This window comes from Phodopus roborovskii, unplaced genomic scaffold, assembly GCF_943737965.1.
Source record: "Phodopus roborovskii unplaced genomic scaffold, PHOROB, whole genome shotgun sequence".
Classification (NCBI taxonomy): Eukaryota; Metazoa; Chordata; class Mammalia; order Rodentia; family Cricetidae; genus Phodopus; species Phodopus roborovskii.
In genome coordinates this window covers 7,541,336-7,559,337 of record NW_026126546.1, presented here as the reverse complement: position 1 = coordinate 7,559,337, position 18,002 = coordinate 7,541,336, and positions in this window count along the sequence as shown.

The following is an 18,002-nucleotide window of genomic DNA, read 5'->3' as shown; positions in this document are numbered from 1 at the left end:
ATTCAGAGAGTTTGGGGATTGTACTGAAAAATTAAAAGGGGTGTTAAAGACTCAGCAGTTTTAGAGGTTGTATGAGAACTCAAGATGAGTCCTGGGGACCCTAATTTTGCTCAGCCCCCTGCTTTGATCTGTCCTCTGATCATGCCTTATCCTCCCCTTCCCTCTCCTCCCCTCCTTGGTAATCCCCATGGGGACAGACTCTGTATCACAGGAAAAGGTTGCCCCGCCCCCTCACAGAGAAAGAAATGGTTCTATGGAGTTTGTGCTCCTTGAGCAAAGCCTGAGACATTTCGGTTATGGAATTTCCTGAGTCACCCCAGGCCCACTGGGAATTGCTGAGGGATTTCAGACCACCCCATTGGCTGATTTAATTTCTGACTTTCATTAGAAATCTTTAATTTTCAAGGGAATCTCCTTCTCTACTGTTCAGTTTTCTAAAAACCGAGGAAGGGGCTGGAGAGACGGCACAGTGGTTAAGAGTATGACTGATCTCTAGCAGGACCTGGGTTTGGTTCCCAGAACCCACAGATGGCTCACAAGTATCTGTCGCTCCAGTTCTGGGGGATCTGACTCTCTTCTGGTCTCTGTGAGTACTGCACACACCTGGTGCACCAGTGTACACGAAGGCAGAGCACCCATATACATAAAAATAAATCAGTTAAAACAAGGAAAAATGTTATCTGCTGTCTATGTAGCAATTTTCATCTCCTGAGCTTTGCTGTCATTTGAGGAGGATTTTCCTAAGATGTGCAATTTCCTACCTTGTAACAAAGAGTGTGCTCTAAATTAATGGACCTGTCATTTATGTCTAAGCCAGCATGGGTTACAACTCAATCCACCCATAGAATTCTTAGAAATAACTAAGTGGCAAATCTGTGGCTGCTTCGTTTTGTATTTTTTTTTAACTTATTGTGTACTAAAATTACTATTCTTGGCACACCTATTTAAAATTGTGTAAACACTTTTGGAATGGGTTTGAACTCAGGGCTTTAATGGACAAGGCTATTGTCTGTCCACAGCTTCCTCTATTCTTCCCAAAAAGACAGCTTTCTCTGGTCCTTATCTGACCCCGGTGGAAAGGAATGTGTGAGAGTTAATTGTGGAATCTGAAGATGCAAAATCCCAGTGATTTTAAAGGTAAGGCCTGCTGCCTGCTTAGAGGTTTCTAAAGCCTAATGTTAGCTTCATACAAGGTCCTAACTTGTCCATTCACACAGCAGATGAGTTCTTGTCTCAGCTGGCTTTTATTATACATTTGGGAACTCAACAATTGTTTTTTCACAAATTATCAATGTATAGGAAAAAAAGCTTTAAATCACTTTCTTCCTTTACTAAGTAAGATTACTTGGAGCTAAAAATGATAATCACATGCTTATCCACATAATGATATATACGGAAATGAATATTTGAGCTTATTGATGAGAATGTTTAAAAAAGGTTTTTTTTCCTTAGTAAAATAATTTTATCTAATTTCGAAGTGCTTTGTAAAAATATTTCAAAATCTAAATTTATGTAAAGTATTTTTTAAGTTCAGAAGTAATATACTGAAATCAAGCTGAGAACTAACTTTTGATTTATAGCATAAAGCTTAAATTTACAAAACCTAGCATATGGGACAAGGCCTTTATGTTTATCTTTACCAAACAGGGTGTTTGAAACCTGATGATGGTGTTTTATTCAAACTCATCGGGCATGTAAAACAGATGTGTCTTGGTGCTGAGTCTGAATGCCTTCCACTGGCCTTAGTGTCACGCAGTGGCACTAAGAACTCTATTAGAAGAATTCTTATTATTTGGGGCATTCCAGCTAAGTTATGTGAGTATGAAATCCACTTTACTAGACAGATATTTAAATCTGCTTATAAATCAGGTCGTGGCAACAGAATTTTCATTGTTCCTGTGATCACCGGTCCTCTGATTTGGGGACTAAATGACAAATACTGCTTACAAATTGTTAAAATTGACCAAAACTCTCAGCTTTCTTAGCAGAGGCCAGTTCTAAATGTAAGATCCACCCTTAGGGAAGACATCAGCGATCTAATCAATCACCAGGCGTCCTTTAAAAAGGACAAAGGGTGTGTGAGCCATCCCTGCTTAGGAGATATTACACATCATTAGAGGAGCTTTTTAAATGATAATGGAAATGCAGACTTGGTTACAGTGAGCTTCTGGGAGATGGACTGAATAAGTGGAAGTAAAACAAGGCAGTTTGTCCACTAAAATAACACCATACTAAACTGTCCCTTCAGCACCTTGACAGGCAGTTCCAACCCCCTCAAACTTCAAGAGCTGGGGCAGGGCGTCAGAGGCTGGTGGATCTTTTTGAGTTCAAGACCAGGCTGATCTGAAGAGTGAGTTCCAGGACAGCCAGGGCTTTGTAGAGAGGTGCTGCCTAAAACAAACAAACAAACAAACAAACAAACAAACCAGGAAAAATAAAAACTAAAGGAGATTTTGGATCTTTTTCAAGGGTTCATTCACCTGCTGCTAGTTCTCAGGAAAGCCAGCTCTATGTCTTCAACTGTTTGGAGGATGGGGAGCCCCAAGTGACTGAACCCCGAACCCATGTAACATCTCTGCTCTTATTTGTGTGTGTGTGTGTGTGTGTGTGTGTGTGTGTGTGTGAGAGAGAGAGAGAGAGAGAGAGAGAGAGAGAGAGAGAGGCAGGCAGGCAGGCAGAGACAGAGAAACAGAGAGTTCCTTTTGGTTTTTTTTTTTTTGTTTGTTTTATTTTTTTGTTTGTGAGACAGGTTTCTCTGTGTAGCCCTGGCTGTCCTGGAACTTCCTCTGTAGACCAGGCTGGTCTCAAACTCAGAGATCTGTCTGCCTTTGTCTCCTCAGTGCTGGAAGTAAAGGTGTGCGCCATTCAGTTTTGTGACTTGGTTTTTAAATTCTTTTTTATTCTGATGTTTGAAAATTTGCCCGCGATATTTACAGTGTTCCTTGGGGTGGGCTTCCCTATGAGTGACCCTCACTGCTCCCCAAGCTAGATCCGAGTGGCATCATTTCATTGCTCTGTCAGTGGTGCCCTATCTGTTGTAAGTAGCAGTCTGTTCATGTCTTTCCAGGGAAAGTCCTGCACCATGATACAAAAATCAATGCTAAAAAGTAGGGTTTAAAAAGTTACTTTTAAAAAGAGGAACACTCAGGGCCAGCAATGTGGCTCAGCAAGGGGCCGGCCACCAAGCCTGGCAATCAGAGTTCAATTCCTGGAACCCACATCACAGGAGAAGGGAACCAATTTCTAAAAGTTGTCCTCTGACCTCCACACTAGTGCTATGACTCCTGTGTATGTTTACATGTTTGTGTGTGCACAGTTGTGCACATGCACACACACGTATACATGCAATTGTACTTGCATGCACTTGTGCCCCCCGCAAACATAGAAAAATATCTTAAAAGCCAGGAAAACCCACACACCAACCATTCGTGTAGCCATCTTCTCACCCACCCTCTCACAGGCTAGTTACATCCCTTTCAGCCACGTGGAAGCTGTGCATGGCCGCTTGCTCTCCTCTAAGACCTGCCTAGACCCTGGGTGCTCCTCTGTTTACAAAGGTCCATGTTCAAGAGCGAAGCTGAGGCCCCTGTGATGCTTGTCATGCTGTGAAGCTGTGGCCACTGAGTCCTAGGACTTCATCGCATCCTGTGTGATGTATGGGAAGGTGATGAGGACGAGTGACACCGTGGAGGTGTGTGGTCATGGCCACTTCCATTGTGTGGCTTGGCCAGCGGGCCACAGTGTGGTCAGGAAGCAGCACTAAGGGACTAGAAGGTGTGAGATGGAGCGCCTGGCCTCTCCTGGTTGGGACACAGTTTGGGGAATGAAGAGGTAAGGGGTCATTTTCTAGAACTCTCCATTGGACTGTGCTAGCTGGCTGGGCTGGGAGCCTGTGAGTCCTGGGAGAGGGACAGCAACAGGCTCCTCCATGGCCACACCAGGTCTGCAGCATGGAAGGGGACCCAGGCAGGTGGGAACTGAGAAACAGACTTCGCAGGTTAGGACTCCACAGCCCAGACTCCCAGGGTAGCAGGGCCATCCTGTTGACAGGGACCCAGCATCACTCTGGGGCTGTGTTTATCTTAGGGGAAGAGACAGAGGCATCCCCTAGGTGTCCTGACCTGAATTTTTATTCAGCCTAGTCCTTCACCCCAGGAGGTGACTAATTATTATTTCCTAACCTACTTGCAGAACTTTCTGCTAATTCCCAAGATGTTTCAGGGCTGTCTGCAGCCCTGCCTTTCCCCAAATGCTGGAGACAGAGCTGCCAGGGAGCGAAGACAGAGGCCTTGCTTGCAGAAGGAAAGGGCTGCAAGCTCTACTCTTTGCTTCTAAACTGTGTGACCTTGGGCATGTGGCTAAGCCTCGCTATGTTTTCTTTCCTCAACTCTGAAACTGGGAGGACAATGTTGTCCACCCATGGGGTATACATAGTTTCTAGGGGCAGGGAGCAATTAATAGTCCTGCAGCCCATACTGAGAAGACACAATCCCTGTGGCCCTTCCCTCACAAACATCCCCTTGGAAGCCATGTGCCTAGCCTAGCACAGGGTTCAGGAGGGCATGGGTAGGTATGGGCGAGTACAGGGATCTGGGAGACACGGGTGGGTGTAGATGGGCACAGGGCTCAGGGGACATGGATGGGTGTAGATGGGCACAGGGCTCAGGGGACATGGATGGGTGTAGATGGGCACAGGGCTCAGGGGACATGGATGGGTATGGGAAGGCAGAGGGCTCGGGTGACATGGGTAGATTCAGGTGGACACAGGGATGAGGGAAGGGAGACCTGGGCCCATCTGGAGCATGCAGTGTTGGCCTGTTCTGTTCTGTGCAGCTCTAATACTTGACATCTTTGGGTTCCTCGTTAACAGTTCTTCACAGACCACTGTCCTGAGTTCTAGGAGACATGATAATGGACAAGGACACATGCCTGAAGACTGTTGACTTGACTGTAGTAGCCAGGAGGGAATGCCAACACCAGTACTTGAGAAAGGCAGGGCTTCCAGAACACCCTGGATTCCCTAGTCTTTCTCACTGGGGCCCTTGGGAGAGCAAGGCCAGAAAGTGTGATCTGATCCTGTGGGTCACACCCCAGTTCTGAGAGGGCTGACACCTTGAGATGACACAGACTCCCGAGGCCTTTTGACTGGAGAAGTGGAGGAGCTCCTGCCTGGTGAGGCTGGCACATGCTCTGTGACACTCACACTTCTGGCTGCCTTCACTGGGCATCATGGACCCAGGATTGTCCTTATCTTGATCCCAGAATGCTGGTGTATGTGACCTTAGGAAAAAAGTCCTTGCAGATGTGATGAAGCTGTGTTCCTGGACTACCCAAGTGGCCCTAAACCCAGAACCCATGTCCTATGGAGGCACAGAGACATAGAGGATTTGGTAGAGACTGGGGTGGGTTTGAAGTGCTGTGGCCATCCACTAGGGACAGCAGGAGTCCCAGGAGTGGAAGAAGCCAGGGAAGCCTTTCTCCTGAGCCTGAGGAGGGATTGCAGCCCTACTCTGGGCTGTGATTCTAGCCCTGTGGGAGAAGAAATGATGTCTCAGGTTGCATGGCTTAAACAACTGGTTATAGCAGCCCCAGGAAATGAAGCATCCACACTGCAGGAAGGCTCAGCAGTACCCATTTTACGGTGAGCTCAGAGAGGCAGTGCTGCTCCTCTGTGGACGCCCAGCGTGTATGTGCTGAAGCCTCCGAGGCTAGGATTCGCACAGTATGCTTGGGGCCCACTCAACAACCTCAGGCATGTCTTTTCTCTTGTTAGCCTCCCCACTTGTACCAGTCAGCTCCTCGGCTGTGGGTGGGACGTCCATGCTCAGATAATAGGGACTGGCCTCGTGCAGGAGGTAGCACTGGGCAAACAATGCTCCATCCTTATGACTCCTAACTAGGGAGTGCAGGGTATGTATGTACTGTGAGTGGCTCCTTCCCTGGACAGTCTGCCTTTCTTCTGCTTACACCATGTGACATCAGTGCATGCCATGTGTGGCATGGCATTGCTCTTTTCCACTCCTCTTCCATGCCCTGGCCTAGCCCCTATCCTAAGGAATGGCGGCTCAGGCTTTGCATTCTCCTATCCATCTGAATCTCTTTGAATGCCCACGGCCCCCTGAGTGGTTCCCGTTCTTCCTTTGGCCACATCTGCCCTCTGTAATGAGCAGGTGGCAAGCACACAGTTTTGCAACATCCATCAAGGAGCTGTTTTTGTCACGCACATGCATTTCTTTGTCCAGCCAGTGAAGGCTTGAGAGTGTGTCAGGAAACAGACCATGCTGGAAGAGCTAGATGGATCAATTCAGAGAAATGACAGCAGGAGGAATCAGTTGGGCTTCAGAGGGAGTGTGTGTGCGCACGCGCGTGTGTGCGCGCGTGTGTGTGTGTGCGTGTGTGTGTGTGTGTGTGTGTGTGTGTGGTGGGGGGGGTAGAGGGGAACTAGCAGGGACAGCCTCTAATCTGGAGTCCTCTGGAAATGCTATGGCCGATGGTGACTCCAGGATGAAGGAACCCAGTGCTGGCCAGTGCTGGTCACTTCTGGACTCCGCTGCAGCCACTGGGGAGATGGAAGACCTCAACTCAGAAACTGGCATGTCCTGTAGGCACTGCTCCAGTGGTGGCTGGCTCTCTCTCAGGCTGTCTCTGGAGATCACTGTCCTGGAAATATGGCCACACTCTTGCCAGCCCTCTTTGCCAGTCAGAGATCAGAGCCTTGCTTTTAGGAGCTCCTGCCCCACTGGGCACTTGGGGGCCCCAAATCAGTACTGAACTGGTGTCATAGGCCCTGAAAACCCAGAGGAGGGGAGTAACTCGCTGGCTCCTGGAACCTTCTGCTCTCTCCTGCGGCTTTTGTTGCCCTTGGTCTCCCATGACGAGACCACCATACCCATACCTGGCGCAGTTCCTGCCTGGTCCAGAGAATCTGAATTTGAGCTCTCAGATTCTTCCAAGAGGCTATGCAGGCTTGCTCAGGTCACCCTATTACCTCTCTGGTCTCCTCTTTCTGGAATGTGTTTGCTTAGGGCCTGGTGAGTGAATCAGGGGAGAGGCCAGAAGGTCAGGCATGGGTTTCACTCCCAAAGTGTCTGAGGAAGAACGTGGAAGATTCTGGTCTCCCTGCCAGTGGTGAGATTTTTGGAGATTTGGATTGAAACAGATCTTGTCTGTTGGTGTCCCGGGGCCAGATGCTGGCCACACGCCTTGACTTGCCTCTGGCTTAGAGTGGGCACATGATCAGGGTCACTCACTGACCCTGTTGGCTTGTCCCTGCTCTGTCACTTGCAGGCATACCCAAAGCCATATCCTTGATTGCAGCCTCATTCTAGATTTTTTTTTTTAGGATCCTAATCTGTGTGGGGTACATCTACATTCTGGGGGGAGGGACAGCAGGCATTTAGTCCTCAGGAGGGGAAGTGGCCTTGGGTAAGTTCTAGATCTCCCTGGCTGACCTGCTGCCATATCACTGGCATTTGTCATTTGAGAAAAGAATAAAGGAAATGAAATTTGGAGAAGTGCTTCACTGCAGGATTGTTCTGTCTTTCCCGAGTCCCTCCCAGAGTTTGCAGTGTGTAACCAGCCATGGAGTTCAGCTTGCTCACAGAGAGCCAGGACACCTGCAGTCACACGCACGCAGGCACAGCCTGACATATCAGGGCCTGGGCACTGTTTGTTCTGCCAAGAAACAAAACAAAACAAAACAAAACAAAAAACAGAACAAAGTGGCCAAGGAGAGTCCCCCACCTGAGTCCCCAGCCAGGATGTCCTCACCTACTGAGCCTCTAGGTCATGCACTGATTTTTTTTCTCAAGTTATGGCTTGTTCCCTCTCAATCTGTGTCCAGATCCGTGAAGGTAGACCAGAAAGTGTTTCTTCAGAGTGTGGCGTAGACTGTAGTAGGGCTCCTGAACGTGTATGTTAATTGACAGAGAGGTGGATAGATGGGTAGGTGGAATGGATGCACAGATTGATGGAGGTAGATGGAGGAACAGATGAAGAAATAGATACATGGAAGGCTGAACAAGAAGATGATTTGATGCGTTGATAGACAAACTGATAGGTTAATAAGTAAATCAATAGATGGATGGGCCAGTCAATGGTGGCACATGCCTTTACTCTCAGCATTCAGGAGGCAGAGGCAGGTAATCTTCATGAGTACAAGACCAGCCGGGTCTACAGAGCTACGCAGAGAAACCCTGTCTTGAAAAAATAGATGGATGTGTTGTGCCCAAATTCTGTCCCCAAATCACCAAGAGACCCATTCTGATCCAAAAGCAGAGACTTTTATTATTTAATGAGTTGACTAGGGTCTTCTGTTCCTCCAATATGGCAGGCAGAAGTGAGAAGGACCTGAGGAATTTATTGGGTAGAGAAAGGGGAGTGTCTAGGGGTATGCAACAGTCCCAGGATTGGTGCACTTATGGGGTTGGGTGACCTGTCCTGTGTTGATCGGTTAACTGGTTGCTATGGCCTATAGGCCCTCCCAGAGCAGTTGCTAGGCTCTGCAAGCCACTGTTACACCACTTTTACTGTGCTTTACAGAGCCCATAAAGCATGTTCAGAGTCCACCAGCTAACTTCTGATTGGTTCCTTGCTATGAGGAGGGTATCTGATCTCCTAGTGACTGGGGCAGGTCCGGCAAGGTCAGACACGTGGTGAGTCAGAGGCCTACATCTTACTTTTTTGTAGCCTGTCATGGCTGCTAAAGCAGGGGGCTGGATGAGCATCTGGTTCCTTCGTATGGATGAGTGGGTGGGTAAATGGAGGGGTACATGAATGGATAGGCAGATAAATGGGTAAATGGATGGATGGGTAGATGACTGGGTAGGTGGATAAATGGATAGATGAATATTCACATGAGTGAATAGATGGATGAATGGTGGATGGGTGGATGAGTGGATAGGTACTTAAGCAGATAGACAGGTAGGTGACTGGATAAGTGGATGGGTAAATGGATAGTTGAGTGGATAGTTAGATGGATGAGTGGATGGGTAGATGAGTAGATGATGGATGATCAGGTATATGGGTGGATGGGTAGTTGAGTGGATAGACAGGTAGATTGATGGGTGGTAAAGGGGTGTGTACATTAGTGGCTAGGTGGATGGATGATTAGGTGGGTGGGTGGATGAATGAATGGATACAAGAAGATAGCTGGATGGCTGAGTGGAGGATAGGAATTCTGGCACTTTTACACCACTTCCTTTCACAGCCTTTGTGGGATATCATTATCTTATATGCTCCAACCCCCCCCCCCTTGAGCCACGACAGCAAGTACTGCAACCACTCTTTTGGGGCCTTGGGGTCAGGGTTCCCAGCAAGCTTGAGCACAAGTCCTCATCAATACGTCCTGGAAGCCATGCTTTGAACTCCGAGTTTTGTGTCTGGAAATCCATGGTCATATTTGTGGTTGAGAGTGAGCTCTTGCTTCCCACCCCAACCTAGGCTGGTGACTGCAAAGAAGACAACCCAATCCACCTTCCTGAAACAGTCAGGCTGGGTCAGCACTCTCTGCCTATAACACACAGCCCCTCAACCGTGTCCTGCCAGTAGTGTATATTTTCTATCTCAAGGTGCATACAAACTTATACATAGACTTCCAAACACAGAGAGTATTCATGACCCAAGCTAGGGACTAGAGGTTTTCTCCTTGACTTCCTCAGCATGGGGCAGACCCTCAGATACAATTGGCTGAGGGAAAGCTGCCCCTGTGATAATAAGGAGACAGGCAGAGAGCAATAGTCTCCAACTGGATTCTGGAACTGGGTCTGGAGCCCCAACCTCCAGCCTGCTGCATTTCTTGTCCATCTCTGTTGTCAGCTTTGTGTGGGGCCTGAGACAGCTCTTGGTCCTGGCTGGCCCACACGGAGCCCTACCTATGTGTTCGGTGTGAAAAATGAGGCTCTTACCCAGTAACAGTGAGTTCAAAAGAGTTCAAGCAGCAAGCCAAGGCATGTTTGTTTGTTTGTTTTTAAATTCTGGTTTCTACAGAACCAGATGCCAGGCGCAACAAAGGGCAAATGGCTGAGGAGCTGATCTGGCACAGAACAGTGACTTCTGTGACTGTGAATCCCTGCCCTTTCTGCCTCATGGGTGGCACTTTGGAGAGTTACAATCTCTTGGCATTTTTAGCACAGCCATACCTCAGAATCCTCATCCTCCTGAGGCTTAATACCCCCACTTCCTGACATGTGGGCTCATGCGTGGTGCAGACTCTAACTCTTTAATCCTAATATAGCTAAATGTCCACGCCTTCTGGTGACGGTCTCATCCTGACACCCCCAGAATGGTGTTTGATCTGGGCAGTCTGTGACCCTGCCAAGTTGACACATGAAGTAAACCATGTCATGAACTGAGTCACCTCACTGTTGTGGGCTTTCCATTCCTAATTTGTCCCATTGCACCTCAATTTCTCTGACTGCACCTATTGGGGATCCATGCAGATCCAGGCATACTCTCAGCAGATGGTAGAAGTAGCTGCTTCCGTGGTGTAGAGAGATCCAGAGCCACAGCAGACCCCAGGTACAGCAGAGTGTCCTTCCAGACACTTTCTCTCGTGTAGTGGGATGCCTGCAATGCAGCTGTCCAGCACTCCTTCCTATGTGTGAACACACAGGTCTGTGTGAGTGTGTGTGTGTGTGTGTGTGTGTGTGTGCAGTATGCATAATGCGTGTGAGCAGATAGATGTGAATGTGTGTGGTGTGTGCACACATAAGTCTCTCTCTGTGTGTGTGTGTGTGTGTAGATGTGTGCTCACAGGTATGTGTGTATGAGTATGTGCATAAACAAATCTGTGGACGGGTGTTGATAAGTGCAGGGTATAAATGCATATCCCCAAGTGTGTATGTGGGAATGCATATGGTGTGTGTACATGCCTGCATGTGTGTGTGTACATGCCTGCATGTGTGGGTGTGTATGTGCACATGTGTGTACAATGTGTATATACACATGTCTATGTGAGGGAATGGATGTGTGTGTGTAAGGGGTTACAATAACTTGCCTGGAGCTGTGAGCCCACCTTATATCCACAGCTGGCTATTTTGGTTGTTTTGACCCAAACTTGAACCCCACACTTTCCAGTTCACTGGGCCTTATTTAAAAAGAAATAAAAGTGTGGTTTCCTGACTTGGAGCAAAGGAAGCTGACAAACAAAGGGGAAGAATTAAGGAGGGGCCCGGGGCAGTCTGGCCTGTACACACTACCCAGTAAATCAGCAGCAAATGGCTGGGTGTTTGGACTCACAGGACGTGGGGAGGATGTCTGTGACAGGTGACATGGCTATTCTGATTTGACTTTGTGGTTCTCTTCCTTGGTACAGGGTGGCTTTTCCCCACAGAGGCGGAGCTGTGAGTAGAAGCCAGTTAGGAACCAGGAAGCTGGAGTGCCATGGGCTATGCTGCTGAGACAGCAGAGACAGCACCTCCCGACACCACTGAGCAGTGGTGGCCACTGTCACCTCAGAGCTTGACAAACTGGCAACTGCCACAGTGAGCTGGGAAACAGCACACATGGGGTTTGACCCTAGATGGCTGATGTAATACCAATGCCATCCCAGGGTCCTGTGCAGCACAGGCCTGCCGAATATCCTGCGGCTCCTGTGTGGGGCTGTGTATTACCTCTTCCCTTGGACTGTCCTTATCCTCGACAGTCATCTAAGACAGGCTCTCCAGAAAGCAGATCCCGGGACAAAGATTAAGTGCTAAGAAGCTACTTGGTCATAATCTCAGGGCAGAAAAAGGGAGAGAGTCCAGAAATGAGCAGAGCAATCTAAAAGAGGCTACCACGGTCCTTGTGAGTTGTTCCAGTCAGGCAAGCTATGCCATCCTGAGATGAGAAGACTTCTCCTGTAACCGTGGGCACCATTGTCTCCCTGGACAGCAGTGCAGGCTGCCATCCTAGTAACTACAGTTGTCCTGCATTCAGGGGTCCCTAGGCAAGGGTCTGCTGTGAAGAGTCATCCCCAGGCCACATTGTCACAGTCTATTGGCTGGTGTGGCAGAGTGGCCCAGGCTCCATCAGACAAGGACAGCTCCTCCAAGCTAATTTCTGCTCAGTCTGTCTGACCTCGATGCCCTGGCATTAACCTGTGATGGGCAGATTCTTCTGGAACCAGATTCCACCCCATTGAGTGCTCTTAGCTTTAGCAGGTGTCCTCACGTGCCCAGCAGAGTCACGGTTCTACCCCGGATCCCCCTGTTCCTCAATGCAGGACTGAGCATTGAGCGAGCTGCTACAAAATGCTCTACATTTGCTGGCACTGTAGCCTCTGCTCTTGGCCCGTGATCAGTGACTATCAATTATGTGAATGCGCAATTGGCAGCAGGTGATCTCCCCAAGACAGCTCAGATCGTGTCATCTCTAGCAGGATGCTCTCTACCCTCAGACCAGACTCACTGGCCTGGCTTTGGTGGTTCCTGTCTGTAGCAGTTGTGAATTGTACCATGCACTCACAAGCTCACACATGGAACATTCACACACCGTGCATGCTTACGCATACATACAACAAATGAGCACCGACATGCCAATCGATGCAAGCTCACACACATGCACATTCACTGCACACCTTATATGCTCACCTGAGTAACAAGAACACACATATACCGCGTGCATACCCAGTGCGTGCACTCACTAAGTGTATAGGGAAGAAACCTGAGGGCCTGGCAGCTAGCAAGGTTGCTCTCAAGACAGTGGCTCTGGGATCCCTCCCAAGTTCCCACTTTCTGGTAGGTCTCTCCAGGGCAGGCATCCGGGATGAACTGGGCTTCCCACTCTTTTTCCTTCAGCCAGGCTCATTCATCACTAACGGGCCAGGCTCCACAAGCAGCAGGCCTGGGCTGTGGTGGTAAAAATGGCCAGAGGGTCACACTGTAGGGCTGAGTCCCTTTTGCAGACAAATGTCCTGCTGGGGCCCTGCTCTGGAACTAGGGAAGATACTGAAGTGTCCTGGCAGCAGGGACTGTGGCTTCTGCAGCCCACTGGAGAAGACTCAGAGTGAGAAGCACATTGTGAAGCTGGCATCTTTGTCCTGTCTCTCCTGCATCCCGAGGACCCTGACAGGCGTGGCGGCATTGCCCGGCCGCTGCTCAGTACAAGAGTATCCGAGACAGATGTGTCAGAGCATCGGGTAAAGTCATAGCAGTTAGAAACAGCCTCCCACCAGAGCAATCTCGAAAGTGGAGTGTGAAGGAAGGGGACAGGCAAAGGGACAGCATGTGCTACAGCTTAGCGGCTCCTGGCTCCGCCCCAGGCCCATGACAGTGATATGGTGGCTGATGTTTGCACAGACTCCACAGCTGCCCAAACATCATCATTACTGTACCGATGAGGGCATTCCTAGGGAGAGCATCTCTCACTCTCTGGACTCAGTAAGTCAGACAGCCCCGGGGGGGGGGTTGTCACATTGAATGCCCTAGGGCCTACCTGGACAGGACAAGGGGACACGTGAAGAACCCTCTCTCCACAGGCCTGTCAGCTGCACCATCCACTCCTGCTCATAGCATGACACGCTACCACTGCCCTGGCTCCCCATCTCACAGGACAGAGTAAGTTGTGATGATGTGGCCTTATAGTCAGTCTCTCGTCTTCCACCCCACCCCATCTGTACCTGCCTTCACCCTCCCATTGGCCCTGTACTCAGACAGCAGGGGGCAGTGTAAGGGCCTGGCGCACGGGGCAGTGTAAGGGCCTGGCGCACAGGGCGGGTGCTGACCAGGGGTTTAGGGTGCTGTTTCAGCCTTCAGCACCCCCAAGGAGGCAGCCTCTGCCCTTGACCACAGCAGAGGCTCCATGGACACCTGACTCAGCTATTGTCTTACCCTGGGGCAGGACTCAAGAGGTGGTTCTGGAAAGTTCTGCAAAGCAATTTACACAATAGCGTTCCTATCTCCCATTCTGAAATAATCACAGGGAAGGCAAGGAGACTTCAGGATCTGGACACTAGAGTCAATTAACAAATGCCCCAAAACCTGGATCCCTTCCTTCTGGCCAGGAGGCCTCAGATGCTCACCAGCTCTGGTCTGGCTGGCTGCTAACTACAGTCCTGGCCAGCTCCATCCTCCATCCAGACAGGGTCTTGGTTCTCTCTGCTGACACCCCGCTATTCCCTGCCAGCAGGAGCTAGGGAGGCCCTCTGGGTCTTAATTTGCAGACCACAGGTTGTCAATCTTACTGATTGGCTGAAGTGGGGTGGGGAGCACTGACTTCCAGCAGAGGGCTGGACTCAGGGAAGAACTTGCCCTTCTGTACCATGCTGCTCCACATAGACATGGAAACCATGTTGCCATGGGCAGGCTGTTCCGGTCACTCTGTCTCGGCCGACTCTCCTGTACATGGCGAGTTTCTGCTTTATTGAAACAGCATGCTTGGTGCATGAGCCCTCCCAGCAGCCAGCTTCTACCCCATCCCCTTGCCTCTGACCAGTACTCACTGAAGCCACCTCGTCCAGTCTGTATTTGGTTTGGTGTTATTGTCTAGATTGTCCTTCATGTTTCTAAGAAGCCTGTTCATTCGGCCACATTTGGACTTCAGTGTTTCAGATCCTAGAGCTTGGCTTCTCTCAGAACCCATCACCAACTCCTCCACCTCCCCACATAGGAAGCAGCACTAACTGTTGCTTAGTATTAGTCAAAGCACCGATGTACTGGCGGAGGCTTTTGGGGTAGATTTAGTGTCTTGATTGAGGGTCCACTGTGTCTCATGCCATCCTTCCCTCACTATGGCCAAGTGGTCACCTTTGCATGCCTCCTTATTCTTGCCCCTCATTTTGCTCCAATCCTCCTCGGGGACCCTATGACCAGCACTGAATTTCCTCTTCTTTTTCATGCGCAGAAATGGTCACAACTGACTGCTTTTCCCAGCCGTGGTCTCCCTGGAGACACTGCCTTGGCGGTGGCCTCTCACTCATTCTATCCTGCTCACCTCTTACCCTAGGAAGACCTCTTCTCTGTAAGAATCATTGTTCCCAAGTTCTATTCTTTTTCATGGGGATACACAGTCCTCAGGGACTCCAAACAAAAGGCACCTGTGGTGTGTGTGTGTGTCTACAATACGATAGATAGATAGATAGATAGATAGATAGATAGATAGATAGATAGATAGATATTTTAAAGCCAGTTATGACTGGATGCATCTGATGCCTCAGTACTGGACAGACAGATTCTCTGTCTCTCCCTGGACAGCCAGCCTAGTTAGACTGGTGAACTCCAGGTTTAATGAAAGACCCTGTCTCAAAAATGATGTGGGAAGCCATTGAGAAAGACATCCAGAATCAGTCTCTGGTCTTCACATGGATTCTCACCTGTGCATGTGCATAAGTGTTAGTTAGTGTGTGTGCACAAACTCATAACACTCACACGCATGCATGTATGCACACATGCATGCACACACACGCACACGCACACATCCAGGGAAGCTTTTTGTCTGTCACTGTGAAGTGTCATCTGAGACCTTTGAGGTTGCAAAAACCAGAGTTGGAGCTTAAAGTCAGGAGTTACTCAACCACACAAGGGAGGGACATATGCTCCCACCAGAGACTGACTTCTGCAGAAGGTTTGCTAATATTAGTAACAGTTAGTACGTTTGGGTAATGGAGCAGTTTGGGATAGCTTTATTTGCCTTTTCCCCATTTTTCTGTATTGTCTGAATTTTTCACTATAGCATGTATTACTTGACAGGGTTCTCTGTGTGTAGCCCTGGCTGTCCTGGAACTCACTCTGTTGGCTAATACTGGTCTCAGATTCACAGAGATCTGCCTGCCTCTGCCTTCCTAGTGCTGGGATTAAAGGCATGGGCCCCCACCACTCAGCAAGTTTTCTTTAAAAAATTACACTGGTTGATTGACAGTGTGCGTGTTGCTTTTCTAGAGTTTTTTTTCTATCATTGATATAGAATGTCCTTCCCTTGTGGTCTGTGGAACATATCAAGCCCCACTTATGAAAGCTTGTCCCAGATGCCTGGGGATAAAAACAGAGGTCACTGGGAAGTTAAAGGAGGGAGCAAGGAAAGGGGATCTGCTAGGAGCTTTTGTTTTTCTGTGTCAGGAATTTTTAAAAAAAGGAAGTACTGGAATAGTTACACGTTGACTTGGCAAACACAAAAACAGTCTACAATTCAGTTAAAAGCAGTTTATTTATCTGAGAAATTGGAGGTTTCCTTTGCAAGTCAGTAAGTAAATGGTAGTCTGGAAAGAGGAACCAATTGCTAAGATGGTAAGGTGTTTAGTGTATGTGGGTGAATGTCTGCACTGCCTCTGAAGAGACTGCAGCCCTCCCTCCTCTCCCTCCTCCCTGCCCCTCTTCCCTCTCCTCCCCCCTTCCTTTCTAGGATAGTTAATTTTGATTGTTAAGTTAGTTAAGACATCCAGGAATTTAAGGAGGCACTCCTTCAGGTATGGCTGCAAGAGCATTTACAGAGGATGGAAAACCATGTTAAATATGGGTGGCGCCAGGGTTTGCATCCTGTACTGATAAAAATGGAAAATAGTATTATAAAACATGGAAAAATAAGAAAACCACATGGGCAGGGTACAGAACTGAATAGAGAATTCTTAATAGAGGAACTTAAAATGGCTGAAAGACACTTAAGAGAGTGCTCAACATCCTTAGCCATCAGGGAAATGCAAATCAAAACAACTCTGAGATACCATCTTACTCCTGCCAGAAAGGCTAAAAATAGAAACACCAATGACAGTTTATGCTGTAGAGGATGTGGAGAAAGGGGAACACTCCTCCACTGCTGGTGGGAGTGCAAACTCATACAGCCATTTTGGAGATAAGTATGGCGGTTCCTCAGGAAAATGGGAATCAGTCTACCACAGGACCCGGCAATCCCCTTCTTAGGCATATACCCAAATGACCCACATCCATGCAACAAGGACATCTGTTCAACTACGTTCATAGCAGCATTATTTGTAGTAGCAAGAGCCTGGAAGCAACCTAGATGCCCCTCAACTGAAGAATGTGTAAAGAAGATGTGGTACATTTGCACAATGGAATACTACTCTGTGTGTGTGGGGGGGGGAAATGGAATCTTGAAATTCACAGGCAAATGGATAGAACTTTAAGAAACCATACTGAGTGAGGTAACCCAGTCACAAAAAGAGGACCTTAGTATGTACTCACTCATATATGGATTTTAGACATAGAGCAAAGGATCACCAGCCTATAATTCACACTGCCAGAGAAACTAGGATACAAGGAGGAACCTAAGAGATTCATACAAGGTCCCTCACAGGAGGGGAAAGGAACAAGATCTCCTAAGCATATTGGGAGGGGGGCAGTGAGTGGAAAGGGAGTTAGGGGAAAGAGAAGGGGAGAAGAGGAGAACATGTGGGACCCGGAAGATTGAGTCAGGGAAGGGAGAGAGAGAGAGAGACCTTAATAGAGGGAGCCATTACAGAAAACTGACTCTAGAGAAATGTCAAGAGACCTATAAGGGTGACCCTAACTAACAATCTGAGCAACAGTGGAGAGGCTACCTTAAATGCCCTTCTCTGATAATGAGATTGATAACTAACTTGTATGCCATCATAGAACCCTCATCTAGTAACTGATGGAAACAGAAGCAGACACCCACAGCTAAACACTGAGCCAAACCCTGGAATCCAGGTGCAGAGAGGGAGGAGTGATAAGAAAAGTGGTCAAGACCAGGCTGCAGAAACCCACAGAGACAGCTGACCTGGACAAGGGGGAGCAAATGGACCCCCAGACTGACAGCTGGGAATCCAGCATTGGACTGACAGACCCCATGAACATGGGTCTCAGTTTGAAGGACTGAGCAGTCTAAGGGACCTCTGACAGCAGAACCAGGATGTATCCCTGGGGCATGAAAGGACGTTGGGAGCACATTCCCCATAGAGGGATACTCCCTTAGCCTAGAGGAAGAAGAGAGGGCCTAGATCCTACTCCAAAATGACTTGATAGATTTTGATGATCCCTCCTGGAAGGCATCACCCTCCCTGGGGAGTGGGTGGGGAATGGGACAGGAAGGGGGGGTCTGGGGACATGGTT